We start from the raw sequence: 18,225 nt of genomic DNA on the forward strand, positions 1-18,225 counted from the left end.
AAATTAACTCTGTTTTATCTCCATTTTTGACACGCTACCGGAAAAGCAGCTGGTAATTATTTTGGGCATTAAATGAGTTGCAAATTTGAGTGAACAGTAACTGTGAACCTGTGTTTCAGCGAAACTATCAACGAAAACTGAAATTCGCTTTACAAACTGCGATTGCGCCGAGTCGTGCCATCTGTTTGCCATCTCCCCAAATTAAAATAGGAAAACAGCTGGTACGCTATGCTCCTTCTATTAGCGCAATTTTACGAGAGCTTAAGAATCAATTAGAATGATGGGTCAAGAGAAATGGGTCACAAATATAGTCATGATGAAAGTTCACTGAAAAAATCTCCGAATAGTGACCACTCCGAACCAAGCAGTGAACACGTGACGAGGGTTTTCATCCACTCGGATAGCAATTACGCGCATGTTGCTACTGCATGTGGGCGGGACCTGATGGTAAAGTGAAATGTAACTCTGCAGACAGTAAGGCCGCAATCCAGTTCACCTGGGATGTCTTTAGAACGCTACAGTTTAAGTCTCCTGTGTTAAACGAAGCTTGTGATTTTTTTAATTTCTTGCCCTTTTCGGGACCCTTACTTCTCGCGATGCTGTATTCCATCTATAAAGACATAAATGCTTTCTTAGCGAAATGTCAAGGTACCAAAACGAGTTTTTGCTACACGGCAGCATGCAAAGGAAGAGTATTTTGCCATACGGTAAATACTCTGAACTTTTCTTATCTACCGCAATATACGAGTAGCTACAGTATTTTTCAATGGAATAACGTAATTTTTAAGGATCATTAACAGCTACTGAAAACAGCATTCAGTACAAACCGAAAAGGCTTCCATTCAGTCACTTGTTGAACAGTCTGGTGTGGCAGTTGAAGAAAGCAACATGAAAGCCGAAGTTTTAAATTTCACGTTCAAGAAATCGTTGACACAGGAGAATCGTACAGACAAGAGTCATTTGACCGTCAGACAGACTCCCGTATAGACGACATAGAAATAAGTACATCTGGCGTAGATAAACAACTGAAATATTTTAAAATAAATTAATCATGAGGTACGGATGGAAAGCCAGCTGGATTTTACAAAGAGTACTCTACGCTATTGGCCCCTTACGTGGCTTGCATTTATCGTGGATGTCTCGACCAGCACGAAGTCTCAAGCGACTGGTAAAAGCGCAGGTAGCTCCAGTATATAAGAAACATAAAAGAACGGATCCATAACATTACCGCCTTCTTTTTGCTGCAGAATCCTTGAATACATCCTCAGTTCGAATATAATAACTTTCTTGAGACTAAGAAGCTTATGTCAACGAATCGGCATGATTTTAGAAAGCATCGGTAGTGTGAAACTCTGTTTGCCCTTTTCTCACATGATGTAATGAGAACTATGGATGAAGGGCAACACCGGCCTGAGTGGCCGAGCGGTACTAGGCGCTATAGTCTGGAACCGCGCGACCGCTACGGTCGCAGGTTCGAATCCTGCCTCGGGCATGGATGTGTGTGATGTCCTTAGGTTAGTTAGGTTTAAGTAGTTCTAAGTCTAGAGTATCTCAGAAATTAAGTCCCATAGTGCTCAGAGCCTTTTGAACCACAAAGATAAGATACAAGAAATCAGGGCTCATGCGGAGGCGTAAAAAAAAAAGTTCAAATGTGTGTGAAATCTTATGGGACTTAACTGCTAAGGTCATCACTCCCTAAGCTTACACACTACTTAACTTAAATGATCCTAAGGACAAACACACACCCATGCCCGAGGAGGACTCGAACCTCCGCCGGGGTCAGCCGCACAGTCCATGACTGCAGCGGCCACTCGGCTAATCCCGCGCGGCGGAGGCGTAAAGACAGTCGTTTTCCCCTCGCTCTATTTGCGAGTGGAACAGGAGGGGAATTGACAAGTAGTGAGTGATACAGGGTACTCTCCGCCAGGCACCGTACGGTGGCTTGTGAAATATCTATGTAGATATAGATGTAGATACAGAAGACGCAGTCCGTTTCATCTAACCACAGCCCAAACCATTGCAGTTCACACCACCTTGCACAGTGCCTTGTTGACAATTTGGATCCATGGTTTCGTGGGCTGTGCGACACACTCGAACCCTACCATCAGCTCTTACCAACGGAAATTGGGACTCATCTGACCAAATCATGGTTTTCGTCTAGAGTCCAACCGCCATAGTCACGAGCGCAGAGACTAAACGACCGGTTATAACCGATACCGGTATATTAGTTGTATATAACCGATGTTTTTCGGTATTCGTTTGGTCTCGGTCATAACAAGTGTTTTTTTTTATTAATAACCGAGTAAAAAATGGAAATATCAATTATCTGTAGCAATATTGCTAATTTTTTTCGTTTTTAAATAAAACTTTTTTTTAAAGAAAGGAATAATTTTTATTCGTAAAATTAGCATTGGATTGAAATATTCCATTATTATATAAAATACGAAAAGCGATCAGTGCTATTTTCATAACAATGCCGACAGAAACGAGCAACAAACACACGACACAAGAATTTGTACAGCATTGTTGAAACAATAACGTCCTTGCTGCTGCGTGTCGTGGCTGAAGGTGCGCGTGTACGTGCATTGTGCAACACTTGGCGTCGGTTATCTACATGTAGATCACCGGACATTCATTTTATTTCAGAATGGCACCCGCCCTAGACTCGAAATATTTTTACGAAGTGACGTGGCAATGAAGTACAATGTTTCATTTGCTTTAAAAGATTAAATATTTTTTTATCATTTATATGTGATAAACTAAAGACCTAACATTTCATTCATAGTATAACGGTAGAAATAGAAGGTCACTCATGTGCTGCCTATGTCTACATAAATGCCTTTATCTACTTGTAGCCCTTGAAACGGAACAAATTAGCACGAAAAATTGAGTTCTCCAATCTCAGTTTTCAATCATTAGCACTGATTGCTCATAAAGTCCAAACAGCGATACGATCCTCAGTTTCGAGAAAATTTTTAAAAAATTAGAATCAACAGGAGAATACTGGTGATTTTTTGTATTATTCAACCACTTATCACTTTTCTAGAAAATCTGTGAACGGCGGGTGGACTAAGTTTTCTTTTATTTGCCAATTTAGTTTAATTTTTTGATTCTATGTATCCTGAAAATGAGATAGTGCAATTTTTTCAATGTTTCTTGAATTTCTACGTTTATTACAGGAAATAGGAAAAAACATGGAAAATTGGTTGTTTCGGAAACAGATTACTGTGAGTGGTTTTTACAGACAAATAGTGGTACAGGGTACCCTACGCCAGGCACCGTACGGTGGCTTGTGGAATATCTATGTAGATATAGATGTAAATATAGATACAGAAGACGCAGCCGGCCGGAGTGGCCAAGCGGTTCTAGGGGCTACGGTCCTCAGAGCCATTTGAACCATTTGAACAGAAGACGCAGTCCATTTCATGTAAACACAGTTGAATCACACCAGCTTGCGCAGTGCCTTGTTGACAATTTGGATCCATGGTTTCGTGGGCTGTGCGACACACTCAAACCCTACCATAAGCTCTTACCAACGGCAGTTATCCTTCACATCTTTATAGAACGAAAGTTCAGCCATCTCCATATTGGCAAGACCACCCAACTGAAATTGCAGACCTCAACCTTGTAACACTATGATGTTCATAGACGGACAACCCCGCAAGTTTCTTAAGCCCTTGATCAAAGCAGAAATTCCTCAACGTATATCTGTGAGAGACCTGTTTAGACAGCTGACCACAACTGATTAAGAGTATGTCAGTGTTACCTAGTTTCTGCAAGAAGCGGATATCTACTTATAAGCCAGACTCAAAGGTTCCAGCGTTAAAAGTTGTGACCTATGGACTGTGTTGAATGTGTGAATGTACAGCCTGTACCATGAAGTTAACCTGGAATAACTGTTATTTCTAATGTGTATGCTGATGTGTGATATTGTATACCAAATCCACAATCACTCACTTCTCTGGCTAAGTGGTTAATGTCAAAGTTCAATAAATTATTTTAAAAAAAAATACAGCGTCGGTCGTCTGCTGCCGTAACCCCTTAACGCCAAATTTTGCCACACTGTCCTAACTGATACGTTCGCCGTACGTTCCACATTGATTTCTACGGTTATTTCACGCAGTGTTGTTTGTCTGTTAACACTGCCAACACTAGGCAGACGCCGTTTCTCTCGGTCGTTAATTGCGCTGTCAGTGATGAAAGGTAATGCCTGAAATTCGGTATTCTCGGTACACTCTGGACACTGTGGATCTCGGAATACTGAATTCCCTAACGATTACAGAAACTGAATGTCCCATGCGTCTAGCTCCAACTGCCATTCCGCGATTAAAGTGTCTTATTCCCGTCGTGCATACCATACCCAGGTCGGAAAACTTTTCGTGGAATCACCTGAGTACAAATGACAGCTCCACCAACGTAATGCCCTTTTAGACTCTGTGTATGCGATACTATCGCCATCTGTATATGTGCACATCGCTGTCCCATGACTTTTATCACCTCAGTGGGAAGCAATGTAAGGGCAGCAAACAAGAACATTCGGATTTGCAAAAGACAACTGTGTTTGCTGTAAGTAATCTCTTTATACGCTGAAGCGCCAAAGAAACTGGTATAGCCATGTGTATTCAAATGGAGAGATGTCAACAGGCAGAATACGGCGCTGTGGCCGGTACCGCCTATATAAGACAACAAGAGTATCGCGCAGTTGTTAGATCGGTTACTGCTGCTACAATGGCGGCTTATCAAGATTTAAGTAAGTTTGAACGTGGTGTTATAGTCGGCGCACGAGCGATGGGGCACAGCATCTCCGAGGTACCGATGAAGTGGCAATCTTCCCGTACGACCATTTCACGAGTGTACCGTGAATATCAGGAGTCCGGTAAAACAACAAATCTCCGACATGGTTCCTGCCGGGAAAAGATCCTGCAAGAACGGGACCAACGATCACTGAAGACAAACGTTCAACGTGACAGAAGAGCTAGCCTTTCGCAAATTGCTGCAGATTTCAATGCTGGGCCATCAACAAGTGCCAGTGTGCGAACCATTCAACAAAACATCATCGATAAGGGCTTTCAGAGACGAAGGCCCTTGATGACTGCACGACACAAGGCTTTACGTCTCACCTGGGCCCGTAAACGCCGACAATGGACGGTTGATGACTGGATACCTGTTGCCTTGTCGGACGAGTCTCGTTTCAAATTGTATCGAGCTGGTGGACGGGTACGGGAATGGACGCAACCTTATGGATGCATGGACCCTACATGTCAGCAGGTGACTGTTCAATCTGGTGGAGGTTCTGTAATGGTGTGGGGCGTGTGCAGTTGGAGTGATGTGGGACCCCTGATACATCTCTGAGAGGTGACACGTACGTAAGCATCCTGTCTAATCATCTGCATCCATTCATGTCCATTGTGCATTCTGACGGTCTTGGGAAATCCAGCACGACAATGCGACACCCCACACGTCCAGAATTGCTGTAGAGTGGCTCCAGGAACACTCTTCTGAGTTAAATCCTTCTTCTGGCCACCAAACTGCCCAGACATGAACATTATTGATCATATCTGAGATGCCTTGAGAGTGTTGTTCAGAAGAGATCTCCACCCTCTGGTATTCTTACGGATTCATGGACAGCCCTGTAGGATACATGGTGTCAATTCCCTGCAGGACTGCTTCAGAAGTTGCTGCTGCACTTCTGTGAGCTCGCGGGGACCCTACACGATATTTGGCAGGTGTACCAATTTGTTTGGCTCTTCAGTGTACATAAGACTTAAAAGAATGTTAGCTGTATGAAAAAGGAAGGATTCATTACCACGCAATGCAGTTTAAGAATAAAAGAAGCACGAACAAAAGTGATGAGAAGTATCAAAAGAGAATGAACTACCTCCTGAACATCATAAATGAGGAAACATACAACATAGTGGAAGAAAAATGTGAGAACGGAAGAGTAGAGCTTTACGCTCAGTCGCCGTCCAGGCCATTAGTCAGGGACGTATGACGAAACTTGGTAGTTATCACACAATATGACTGAAGGATGGTAAATGTTAAAAAGCAGATTCCTGCATCCGAAAAACGATATTACGAACAAAAGAAATCAAATTTACTTCAATCGCTGCCTGTTTTTGTGGAATAAGTTTTTGAAACAGTACTTCTCGAGCGCAATACTGTATGGAAATGAATTTGGAATTATAGAACTAACTGGCGGGTTAGCTCTAATGAACACACCCGTTGCTAAATGTATTTGATATTTAATTCGTCTGTGTTAAAAGGAACTTTAAAATTTCACTAGTTTTTTTTATGTGTCACTACGTAAATGAAATGGCTTCCTACTATGCCAAAGTCGAAGTGTTTCAAAAAACATCGAATTTAGAGCTAGGATATGTAGCAGATTAGCGATTTATCACACAACGAAAAAGTTTTGTTGACGAAATTCTTCAGTTTTTGGTTTTTGGTGCCATTTGCTTAATCTTCTTTCATCCTATGGAAAACTAAAATATTGATCGTACATACTCAATCTCCACGTCACAGGTACTAGTACTACAGCTTGCTATTCTGACTACTTTAAAACAGGCACAATGGTTTGGAGAGCTGTATAATATGCAGACTGTGGCTTCCCCACATGTTAAATCAATATATGGAGGGACAACTTGAAAGGAGCCACAATATTATAGCACGTATCGGTACCCAGAATGTCAGAACAGTTACAAGCAGGCAAGCTAGAAAACCTTAAAAGAGAGATGGGAAGTAATGATACAAACCTGGTAGCAGTTGCTTGTGTAAGATGGGTAGCGCGCTGAGAAATAGTCAGATAAAAACGTAATGAACTACGTACTGAAGAGGACAAATGAAAGGAAGGAATGAAGTAGGACTGATTACGACGACGGAAATGGTTAAATGTGTGGAAAATGTAGGCTACGGAAGTGACACGATTATTGACGTAAGGCTGAAAGGAGTAAATGGTTCAAATGGCTCTGAGCACTATGGGACTTAACTTCTGAGGTCATCAGTCCCCTAGAACTCAGAACTACTTAAACCTAACTAACCTAAGGACATCACACACATCCATGTCCGAGGCAGGATTCGAACCTGCGACCGTAGCGGTCGCGCGGTTCCAGACTGTAGCGCCTAGAACCGCTTGGCCACCCCGGCCGGCCTGAAAGGACTATAAAAAGATACTCTAATTATTCAGCTCCAGAAAATGAGAACCATCTCGTAGAAGAAAAATAAAACCTAACAGAGAAAATAATGAGCGATAATGAAGGTAGCTGTAAAATAGTAATGGGCGATGGGAATGCCATGATAGAAGAAAGGGAGGAGGGAAGCATCGTACGGAGTCATGGTCTTGAGAGGATAAGGGGCAGAGGTGAATTGCTTATTGACTTCCACAGGGTAAGGCAGCTAGTAGTGACAAATACATGGTTCAAAAATCACAGGAGGAGGATCTAAACTTGGAAACCGCCAGGAAGTAATCATAAAAATCAATTTGATTTTATACTAGTGGAAACAAGAAGGAGCACACATTAATAAGTGCAGAATTTAACAGCTACCATAATTAGCCTATGACTAAAATAGAAATGAAAACGAAAAAAAACTGAAAAACATGCTGGAGTGAGGAAGTGAGATGTAGAGAAAGTAAGATGAGGAAAGATTTACGGAAATCTATAACTTGAGCTTATTAACACATTAAAAGACAAGGAACTACATGCATAAGTCAACGAGTTTTGGAATATATTGAAAGGAGGGATCATAAAAGCTGGGCAGCACAATGTATAGGATATGTAAAAGTGAAAAGGGCAAAAAAGACATGGGTTACAGAGGAAATAATTTCCTAGATGAAGAAGAGAAGAAAATAAAAACAAGAATAATGAAGATGCAAGAAAAATGTACCTCATGTTGAATAACGAACTGCGTAGAGGAACCGAATAGTCTATGGAAAAAAGCTAACAGAGGACTGCGATGCAATTGAAAAACTGGACAGGAAGGGAAGGTACGAAACTCTTTAGCCGATTGAAAGTGTGAACCGGCGACCTTTGCCTTTCACAGGCAGTCACTCTATCGACTGCACTTTCCCAGCTGGACTCACGACCAGCCCTTGCAGCTTTATTTCTGCAAGTACCTCATCTCCTATCTTCCAAACTTCACATAGGTTCTCCTGCATTCCTTGCAGTACTAGCGTTCCTGGGAGAAAGGGTATTACGGGAAAATGGCTGAGGCTCAGCCATTCTCACAGGCAGTTAGATGACTACCAGCAACCGAACAATAGAGACGAACGTTGACTGCCATAGAGCCAGGAGGAGTTTTGCAGTTTCGCAGCGGTCAAAGAGGGACGTGGTCAAGCTTTATGTTGACATTGTTTAATTGAAGAGTGGACGGTGTCTTTTCCCAGTGTCCAGTAGAACAACAACTCTGCAGCCAGAGACGAGGAACGGTAGAGAGTTTAGATACTGCAGAATTGTACAGAGCATCAAGTGTTGTGCTTTTGTAGCCCACATCTATTAGTCGGTAGGTGATAGGTTTCGTCAGAGTAAATTATCGCCGGAGATGCCGAACTTGGTGACGTTTGCTGGCGCCGGTTGTGGTGTTTCTAAACACGGTGAAACAGTTACAAATTGTGTGACTTGAAATTCTGCTTGGCATAATGATTATTGTACTGAAAGATTGTGATTCGTTGTGTATAGGCACAAGTTTTTTTCCTTGTTGTGCAGCTTTCATTTGTCTGTAGTTGGGAAGTTGTGTTGTCCGTTAGCACTGATGCGAAAAAGAATACAAACGTATCAAAAATGAGATCGACAGGAAGTGCAAAATAGCTAAGCAGGGATGGCTAGAGGACAAATGTACGAATGTAGAAGCATGTATCACTAGGGATAAGATAGATACTGCCTACAGGAAAATTAAAGAGAGCTCTGGAGAAAAGAGAACCACCTGTATGAATATCAAGAGCTCAGACGGAAAACTCGTCCTAAGCAAAGAAGGGAAAGCAGAAAGGTGGAAGGAGTATATAGTGGGTCTGTACAAGGGCGATGTACTTGAGGGCAATATTACGCAAATGGAAGAGGATATAGATGAAGATGAAATGTGGGGGGGGGGGGGTTGGGTAGAATGTCGCTTGGGCAGGGAATTGTGCGAGCCTGGGCTAGTTCTGCAAGTTTCGCAGGAGAGCTTCTGTTAAGTTTGGAAGGTAGGAGACGATGTACTGGCAGAAGTAAAGCTGTGAGTACCGGGCGTGAGTCGTGCTTCGGTAGCTCAGATGGTAGAGCACTTGCCCGCGAAAGGCAAAGGTCCCGAGTTCGAGTCTCGGTCGGGCACACAGTTTTAATCTGCCAGGAAGTTTCATATCAGCGCACACTCCGCTGCAGAGTGAAAATCTCATTCTGGGTACAGTAATTGATTTTCACAAGCAAAGTCACACAGTAACTCTGATACAGTCAACTTTAGCCAAAACTGCCCAAGACAGACAACATAGGCCGCTTGTACGCAGAACGCTCAATTACCAACTGTACTCGGAAAGTTATGTTGAAGTCGAAACTTCAGCAACTTCGTTAAACAGTTACAATCAAATAAAAGTATATTAGACAGCCAACGGAAGGCAGGCTGTCCAGAGCAGCGAGAGCTCAGTGTTGTAACCTACTCCAACTGAAAGGCGAGAGCCGACTATTCCACAAGAGCACCCGTACAAAACCGAACACAGAACATTCCCGCCCCCATGACAGTGGCTGTGGTTAACCATTCCAATCAGCAACTCGAAAACCGGCGGAAAATTCCACTCTATTGCCAGAGCACTACCATTCCACCAATGGAGATTCTTGGCGCCAATTTCTGCGCTGATTTTGCTACGTCACGGAGCTATGACCTGAGCAAGCCAATCACAGTTACGATTTTGCAGAAAGCGCGGGAATTTGCCCGCCACAACTGCCTGGGTACACAAGTCATTCCCACGCCTCGCTGGTAGCCAGCCAGAAAGTGTTTCTGCGTAGTAACGGAACCTCTAGCCCAGCCGCTACTTCAGGCCCTGGCAAGGGTGTCTCAGCCGCTATTCTACAATGTCGGCGTCTGGAAAGCATTCACTCGACTCCCTCACTCCCGTCGGCTTACCCTTTCAAGATCAGCAGAGCCCGCCTGTCACCGGACCACCCAGGGGACGAGAGACGCTGCGTGGGAAGTCCGCGTGTAAAGGAATAGCAACTTTTCACCGCATGCAATTAGAGAGGAAAATCGTAAGATAGAAATACGAGAGGGGGCTCATGCCACCTCTCATAGCCCCTACGCCATTTTAGATTGTAATTTGTGAGCGGTTGGCTCACTTAGGAGCAAGGTAGTGAGTCAATCGCCCAAGAACAATCTTGCAAACTGACTCCACATGCCGCACTCTATAAAGAAAATCACTGCAACTGAAAAATGCAGCTCATAGACGGAGGATTATTTATGATGTAGCCAACTTCACCTTCTTAATATGGAACTCTAACACTCACATCACACATTATACCCAGGGAGCCCCTTCCAAACACCGATTCACACAGACATTCACGCTCTAAATATGGCCCGGGCATGTGAGCCAAATATGGAGCAGTTTATTCTTTACAATCAGAGTTGGAGTGCTCCACAATTAAATGCCCAAGATGTTGCAACAATTTGAATCATTAAACTGACCTGAACTCACACATGATACTATTTAAGTTAACAATCTCTTTATGAGCTTTCAGAATCTAATTACAACCTCCGATTCATTCTGTCTCCCTGCAGCAAGAATAACCTTTACAAAATGTTCCCTGAACTGATGGTCCATTCACAATGACAGTGGTGGTATCTGCTTCAGTTTATGGGGACTTCAGGCACACTGTTTGCATACACACAACAATAAATACAAAAAACAAAAAAAACAACATGGTGTGGAGAACAATACAGTAATTTGTAATTTGTGCACCCTACTCTATAAGTATTACAGTGTAAAACACAAACACATACAAGGTATAACATACATTACAAAAACAACACTAGAGAAAGAAATTTAAGAAAAAAAACATGGTTAATGGGGCGTCAAGTTGTGCGTGCACATTGCACAATGTTCACGACTGTGCTGAGAATGAGGCACTAAATCACATTGTTAGAAATATTCGAAACACTTCACAAATTCGTTAGTTTCTCTGAGGGGGTTGGTATGTTGAGTCATATGCATTGATGCACGTGGTTCCATGTCTTGAGCATCGGAGGGGGGCTTTTGGGATGGGGCCACAGTACTGACATCACATAGGGCTAAATGTCGGGTGTTGTTGCTACGTTGTTGCAACAGCAATAGGGTGTGCTGGCGCATCTGCAGTACTCTGTTGAGATTGCAGCAAGACCCACGCATATGATAACGGCAGTATGGTAGGAAGACATAGTGATAGTCTCTCCTCATGTCGATTAAATGTCTCTGAGGTCTACTAGTTGGGATGCATCACTAGTCCAGATCTCTTCTCTCCCTGGACAGTACTTTATGTTTCCCAATATTGAAGTTCGACGAGGGATGATGGCACATGGAGTGACTCCACAAGTGTGTTAGGTCATCCAGACAGGATCGAACTAGGAGCGACGATTGCTGCAACTGCTCTCTAATAGAGCGGAGAAGTTAGAAATGAGACAATTCATTTGTTAGAGTTTGTGGCACGATACTGCTTTGTGTATGCAGATCGGCCAATGCTAGTGAGTTGTAAGAACCCAAAAAGGTGAGTATATAGCGTCCCTTTCTGTCCTGAGGCACATGAGGTGCAGGTTCTGACACCATATGTGATCTTCTTCATGCACTCACGACAACGTGGTCTGCCGCAGGGAATCCCTCCAAACAGCTGCCGCGTCCGGAGAGCTAGCTGGCTGTCGCGTGTGGGTCGTGTGTCAGTGTCAACGGCCAGCCTCACTTTCGCTTGTGGCCCGGCGAGGATCCCGCCTAATCCCTCAGGTATACGGCCCAGTGACTGTCAGCTTGCAGGACCGGACGCTCACGCGCCCTTCCCGTTAGGTGGCCCGCTGATGCTCCCCTTCTTCCAGGTAGCCGAAGACCTCTTGTTTTTGCTCTGGCTGGCCTCTGCATTGCCACGATACCCGTCATCTGCACAATTCTGACAAAAATCTTATGCCTAACTTTTTTTTACCATGACCTTCTATGTTATAATAAATTTACATAACGACACATTGATGGTCTGTCATTTCAGACACTCTTATTTTACTTTTATAGTTATTAATCTATGGCTATCATTATAACAAAATCTTGGTGTATCTAATCTAGACATGGAAATAATTTATCTTGGTATTTGTGTAGAGACCGATTTCACTACTGTACATGTTGTGTGACGCTATATTGGATGAACAACTAAATGTGCAGGCCCACACTAATATTACTATTAATTATATAGATCGACAGTAGACATGCTCAAGAATTAACTACCATTTGCCAACGACCTACATTCTATGTCTTTTGATTAAATTATGTTGTTATGCAGGTCGTAGTTTTACTGTGCTATAAAGAACATGCAACTATTCTACTTTCGCTCGCCCGTCGTCCCTCCATCTCGGGACTGTGGTTTGGTGACCTGAAAAATAGCATCCCAACAGGTGCGCGCCAAACACTTGTGGTAGAAAACCACCACAATATTAAGGATCTAGTTATTGTTAAATCCTGAAGTTTAACTTATCCTAGTATATGGTACTCTCTCTCTCTCTCTCTCTCTCTCTCTCTCTCTCTCTCTCTCTCTCTCTCTCTCTCTTTTTTTTACCTTATACAACACTCTTACATAATTCCTGTTACGCTGAGATGTCTCGCTGCTCGCCGCTATTGACGACAGTGATGCGAGCCGTACGACATGGCCTCCAAGTTCTCACTACGCCTCACAGAAACTCCAGAGACTGGGTTAGCCATGGCTATACAAGACAATAAATTTATAGTTGCAACTTCTTTTTCTATGTTATACGGTATTCGCGATCAAAGCACACCTTTCCTGAGGCAATGTAATATGATCAAGCCAGGACTGGTTCCTGTTGAGGATTCCGTCGCCCACCACACACCAGTTACACAGCACGAATCTCCAAGTATAATTCCTTCGTTATTCATCTGTGACAGTCACAAGCAGCACGCTAAATCCCCAACCAGCACATTGGCATGGTAGACTTTATGCCCGCATTTCTACCGTCTGGGCCCTAGGGCACCATTGGAGTCAAACGCTCACAGGTTCACCCCAACTTGCAAGACAACGATGCTGGCACATCACTGTAAAAAGTATACTGCCCATGTTCATCCTCGAAATCACGCAATATACCACAATCTTGCAGTGCACTGACGCGTGCCTGCAAGCATTGGTATGAACGTCTCACGAACTGGTTGTGGCCGCTATGGAGCGTATCACGACTTCTCAGAACGCTTCTAAGAGCACGTTCTTGTATGCGCCCGTTTGTGCGACATCTCCTCACTCATTATTATCCCTCAACAAGGACACCAGACAGGAAAGGACTAAAACATTGCTCATGGATAGATAGTGTCTCCTACTCCACCGACATTGGAAGTCGCGAACTTAAACAAAAAAGGATACCAGCAGTAAATTCTTATACGAGACAACGCAGCGTGTTAATACGTTAGCAATCTTAATCTATTAATGCAACGATTATTGTTCCCCGAAGAACGGTTCATATATTTGCCCATTCTATGTACATTACTTAAACTACTATTATTCCATGAACTTCTTTGTGTGAGAGATGTGGTGGTGTCCTATGGACTAGCGCCAATCCCTTGTTAGACTCCCCCTCCTCTAACGTGCATTAGGATTTGCAGGTCTAATTTCAGTCTCCTGGTTCTCCTGTTGTCCTTGATTTCGCTCTCTCCAATTACGGTCGCTTTGCCGTTCGTTATTCCTCCTGTCCCCGCTTCCTTGTCTAGCATGACTCTGTCCCCTGACGTTCTGGTTTCCGTGTCTCTGGTTTCCAGAACCTTGGTTAGCGTAATCTTGATTTCCGTAACCCTGGTTTCCTAAATGACCAGTGCGATTATGCCATCTGTTGTCGTCCTCCCTTGCTGGTCGTTGGTATTTGTTACTCTGCTCCTTCTTCCTGTCCTTTGCGTCTTGTTTGTCAAAGACAACTTCTAGTTCACGCAATAGACTCTTGAATGCTTCTATGTCAGATCCACACTTCCCGACAAGTGTCTGTTGGTACCTAACTGGTAATTTGGAAAAACAAAATTTGATGATTTCTCCCTTGCTATATGGACTATCTAAAAATTGATTCTTCTTGAGTAAATCATCAAAAAATTTGGTTGCGCTCATTTACCCGGACACTTCCAGTTCAGGACAAAATATTATTTCCTCTTTAATCCTGTCTTGCGTTTACTTTGACCAGTAGATCCCCAGGAACGCATCAACAAATTCCTGATAAGTCTGACACGTCGCTGCCACACCCCGCATCTTTTCCGCGGCTTGGCCTTCGATGTGTCCACACATGAATTCTAATTTTGCCAGGGTTGGCCATGATGACGGTAATGAATTTGTAAACTGCATCACCCAGCTCTTGGGATGCATCGACCCTCCATTATCTCTGAACTTTTGGAATTTTAGTATCGACAGGAAGTGGTTGTGATCAAAATCCTGTCCGATCCTCGCACTGGTGTTGTCACTCGTTTCCGATACTTGCACGTCTGTTGAGTGTCCTGATCTATCTTGCTGATAACTGTGATGTGCTACCTCTCTATCACAGTGGAAGTGGCGTTCAGCATTCACTCTTCTAAGTGGGCTGCAATTATCGGAGCTATTACTCGCTGTTTCTGCGTATGCACTGTTAGTTGCGTACTCTGTCACTGGGCTAGAGCACGGCGAGCTTTTCCTCGGAGACACAATTCTGTGTACTCCATCATTGGTATCCGAACGCGTAGTGCTCGTGTACCCGTTTCGCTCTAGATTTGCTATTCGACTCTCTACTTCTTTCATTCGTTTCGTGATGTTCGTAACCGCGATATTACCTTGAGTTTTTAAGAACGCTAAGGATTTTGAGTAGGCTTGTGTCGCACGTCGCAAGCGACCTGCGAGTTGAGAAGTTACTTTTGCGATTTTCATTGCCCCTTTTGCTGCGGTTTTGGCTAGGCCTGCTACTTTTTGTGCTACCAATGACATTTGTTTTGCTTCTCCACATTCCTTCTTTATTGTTACTAATTCCCCACGAATTTTCCCTATATGCGAAATTATTGCCTGAGTGTCCTTCTTACGCTGTTCATCAGCTTCTTCCTTCTCCTTCTTACGTTGTTTCTCATCTTCTTCCTTCTCCTTCTTACGTTGTTTCTCATCTTCTTCCTTCTCCTTCTTACGTTGTTCGTCAGCTTCTTCTTTCATTGACCGTAGGAAGCTAAGTATTGGGTTAATGTCATCATTTTGATCCTCGTCACACATGGGTGATACAACTCTGGAGACCTGGGCGCTAGAGCTCTGACGTGACCGAGCTGGCCTCTGTCTGCACTCGTTCGTTTGACTATAAACTTCTGCTACCGTCTCGACCTGTGTGCCTTTCTCTGTTCCATCCTCCACTTCACTATCATAATCACGGTCGCGACGTTGCTCTACGATCGCGTCCAAATCACCTTCCTCATCAATGACCCTGTCGTCCTGTGCTGCTAAAAATGTGCCCATCTCATCTCCGAACCTATCCTCGTCAGTAACCTGCCTCTTATCCATTAAACTGTCCTCTTTTGTTTTAGATTCGCTCGATAATATTTGTGCCTTACTTCTCGTGATCATTCATGAAAAAACAAATTTATCTAAAATTCATAATAAAAATCATCTACTCCCAATATTTTTCCACATAGACATAAATTTTCAACAACGCCGTTCCAACGCTGTAACTACAAGCACGATTTGTTGTGGTACAGAAACTTCACACAAACCCGACAAAGTGTGATGTGGTACGGACACCACCTCAAACAAACACAAGAAAACAATGAAAAAACAAAAAATATATACACAGAAAACAAAAACTGAAATCATGCGCCGCTAATAAAAACTAATCTCGGAATTACAAGAAAAATAACTTGGGTACTAATCATTAAAAAAAGTAGAGAAAAAAATTTGAATGTTCCTACTAAGAACACTGTTTGTTAATCAGTGATTCACAGGAAAGATCCGAGGCTAAGGGTCGCCATTTTATGCGAGGTGCCAGGGCTAGCAGTGTATTAAACACTAAATTCTTCTAGAATCTACATATGTAAATGATGCTCTAAGCACCCCCCCCCCTCCCCATTCTAACTCCGACTTTTGCTGTTGCACATGGATTAAAAAGATACGCGAACTGACTGTAATCAACCCTGCAAGTGGAGTAGAAAAGATTTTGGCACCTGCAATAATTTAATTTGATAAATAAGTTAAATAAAGGAAGGTTTCATTAACGTAGTGAGAAATGATAGGGTTGCTCTACCGATTAACAGAATGAAAGTTCTGTCCAAAATAACAATATGATTTATTAAGACTAAACACAAAATAATAAACAAAAACACATGAAACATTTACAATACATCAAATTGGCTCAAATTGGATACTCAAATAAACGCTGTGAAGGTGAAGTTGTCCCTAAACTAGATTGTGACGTTTATGACGAAGTGGTATGTGGAGCCAATTCCTTGCAACTCAAATCTTAAGAGAGACACACAGCTAACCCAACATTAATTGCTGCTACATTAGTGAGAACTCAGACAATGAATACCCAAGATAGAACAAAGTTAGAAAAGACGAACAGGCGCGCTCTGCTGAGCTCTGATTATCGCCTAGCAAAAATGCCTGCTTTGCCGGTGCTGCGGACGTACATTACCAAGCTGTCTTCTTAGCTGCAAGGACACGATCTGGCATACTGGAAGGGATGGCTGGTTGCTTCGACGTCCCGTCGTGGTGATGATAATGTCGCAAGTATAGCCCGAAACAAATTGTCCTGGTCTGGTTGTTCGCGACTAAAGACTTCCTATCAATACAAATGCGCCTCTGAGGGAGACGAAGAAGGCTCGCCACACAATCACTGACGGTACAGTGATTGATTTTCACAAGCAAAGTCACACAGTAACTCCGATACAGTCAACTTTAGCCAAAACTGCCCAAGACAGACAACATAGGCCACTTGTACGCAGAACGCTCAATTGCCAACTGTACTCGGAAAGTTACGTTGAAGTCGAAACTTCAGCAACTTCGTTAAACAGTTACAATCAAATAAAAGTATATTGGACAGCCAACGGAAGGCAGGCTGTCCAGAGCAGCGAGAGCTCAGTGTTGTAACCTACTCCAACTGAAAGGCGAGAGCCGACTATTCCACAAGAGCACCCGTACAAAACCGAACACAGTACATTCCCGCCCCCATGACAGTTACTGTGGTTAACCGTTCCAATCAGCAACTCGAAAACCGGCGGGAAATTCCACTCTATTGCCGGAGCACTACCATTCCACCAATGGAGATTCTTGGCGCCAATTTCTGCGCTGATTTTGCTACGTCACGGAGCTATGACCTGAGCAAGCCAATCACAGTTACGATTTTGCAGAAAGCGCGGGAATTTGCCCGCCACAACTGCCTGGGTACACAAGTCATTCCCACGCCTCGCTGGTAGCCAGCCAGAAAGTGTTTCTGTGAAGTAACGGAACCTCTAGCCCAGCCGCTACTTCAGGCCCTGGCATGGGTGTCTCAGCCGCTATTCTACAATGTCGGCGTCTGGAAAGCATAACTGACGAAAGAAAAATTCGTAATTTTGTGTGGCACTCAATAATCTTAAAAAAGTCGAGTTATATAGTATGATTGTATAGTGTAATGGATAGGCTAACAGCTTCATCCGCAAAACGTCGTCGGTTCGAATCACAGCAGACATACATTTTTTTTTTTCATTTTTAAATCTTTATCGAAATTACTTGGATCATTATTTTTATTCAATTAGTTGGTTTAAACGTAAGTTTTTATTCCATTTCTTTGTCACATAACTGTAACCATAATATCAACCTCATTTGCTCTCATTTTTCTTACTGTCATTTGATTTCCACTTGAAATCTTTGTTCGTGTGTTTTTAATTTCGATTTAATTTCTTTTTTTATCACCCTGTTTTTTCGTCCACATTATTGCGATCGTTATATCTATTTCTCATTTTGTTTGAATTTCGTTTTACTTAGAAACTCGTGTTTCATTTAAATTTTCATCTGCATTATTTTGTCCATAGTGCAATACGCTTTTAGGCTATGTTTTAAGTGTTTATATGACGATTAC

At 43.0% G+C, this 18,225-nt stretch overlaps 1 non-coding gene across 1 annotated transcript; it reads left to right on the forward strand.

The window, feature by feature from the left end:
* Window positions 1-1,408: 1,408 nt before the first annotated feature.
* Window positions 1,409-1,492, forward strand: Trnas-gga (transfer RNA serine (anticodon GGA)). Its single transcript is given in 2 exon segments — window positions 1,409-1,448; window positions 1,458-1,492. It is a non-coding gene; the product is annotated as a tRNA-Ser (tRNA).
* The last annotated feature ends 16,733 nt before the right edge of the window (window positions 1,493-18,225 follow it).

This window comes from Schistocerca cancellata, chromosome 1 (genome assembly GCF_023864275.1).
Source record: "Schistocerca cancellata isolate TAMUIC-IGC-003103 chromosome 1, iqSchCanc2.1, whole genome shotgun sequence".
Classification (NCBI taxonomy): domain Eukaryota; kingdom Metazoa; phylum Arthropoda; class Insecta; order Orthoptera; family Acrididae; genus Schistocerca; species Schistocerca cancellata.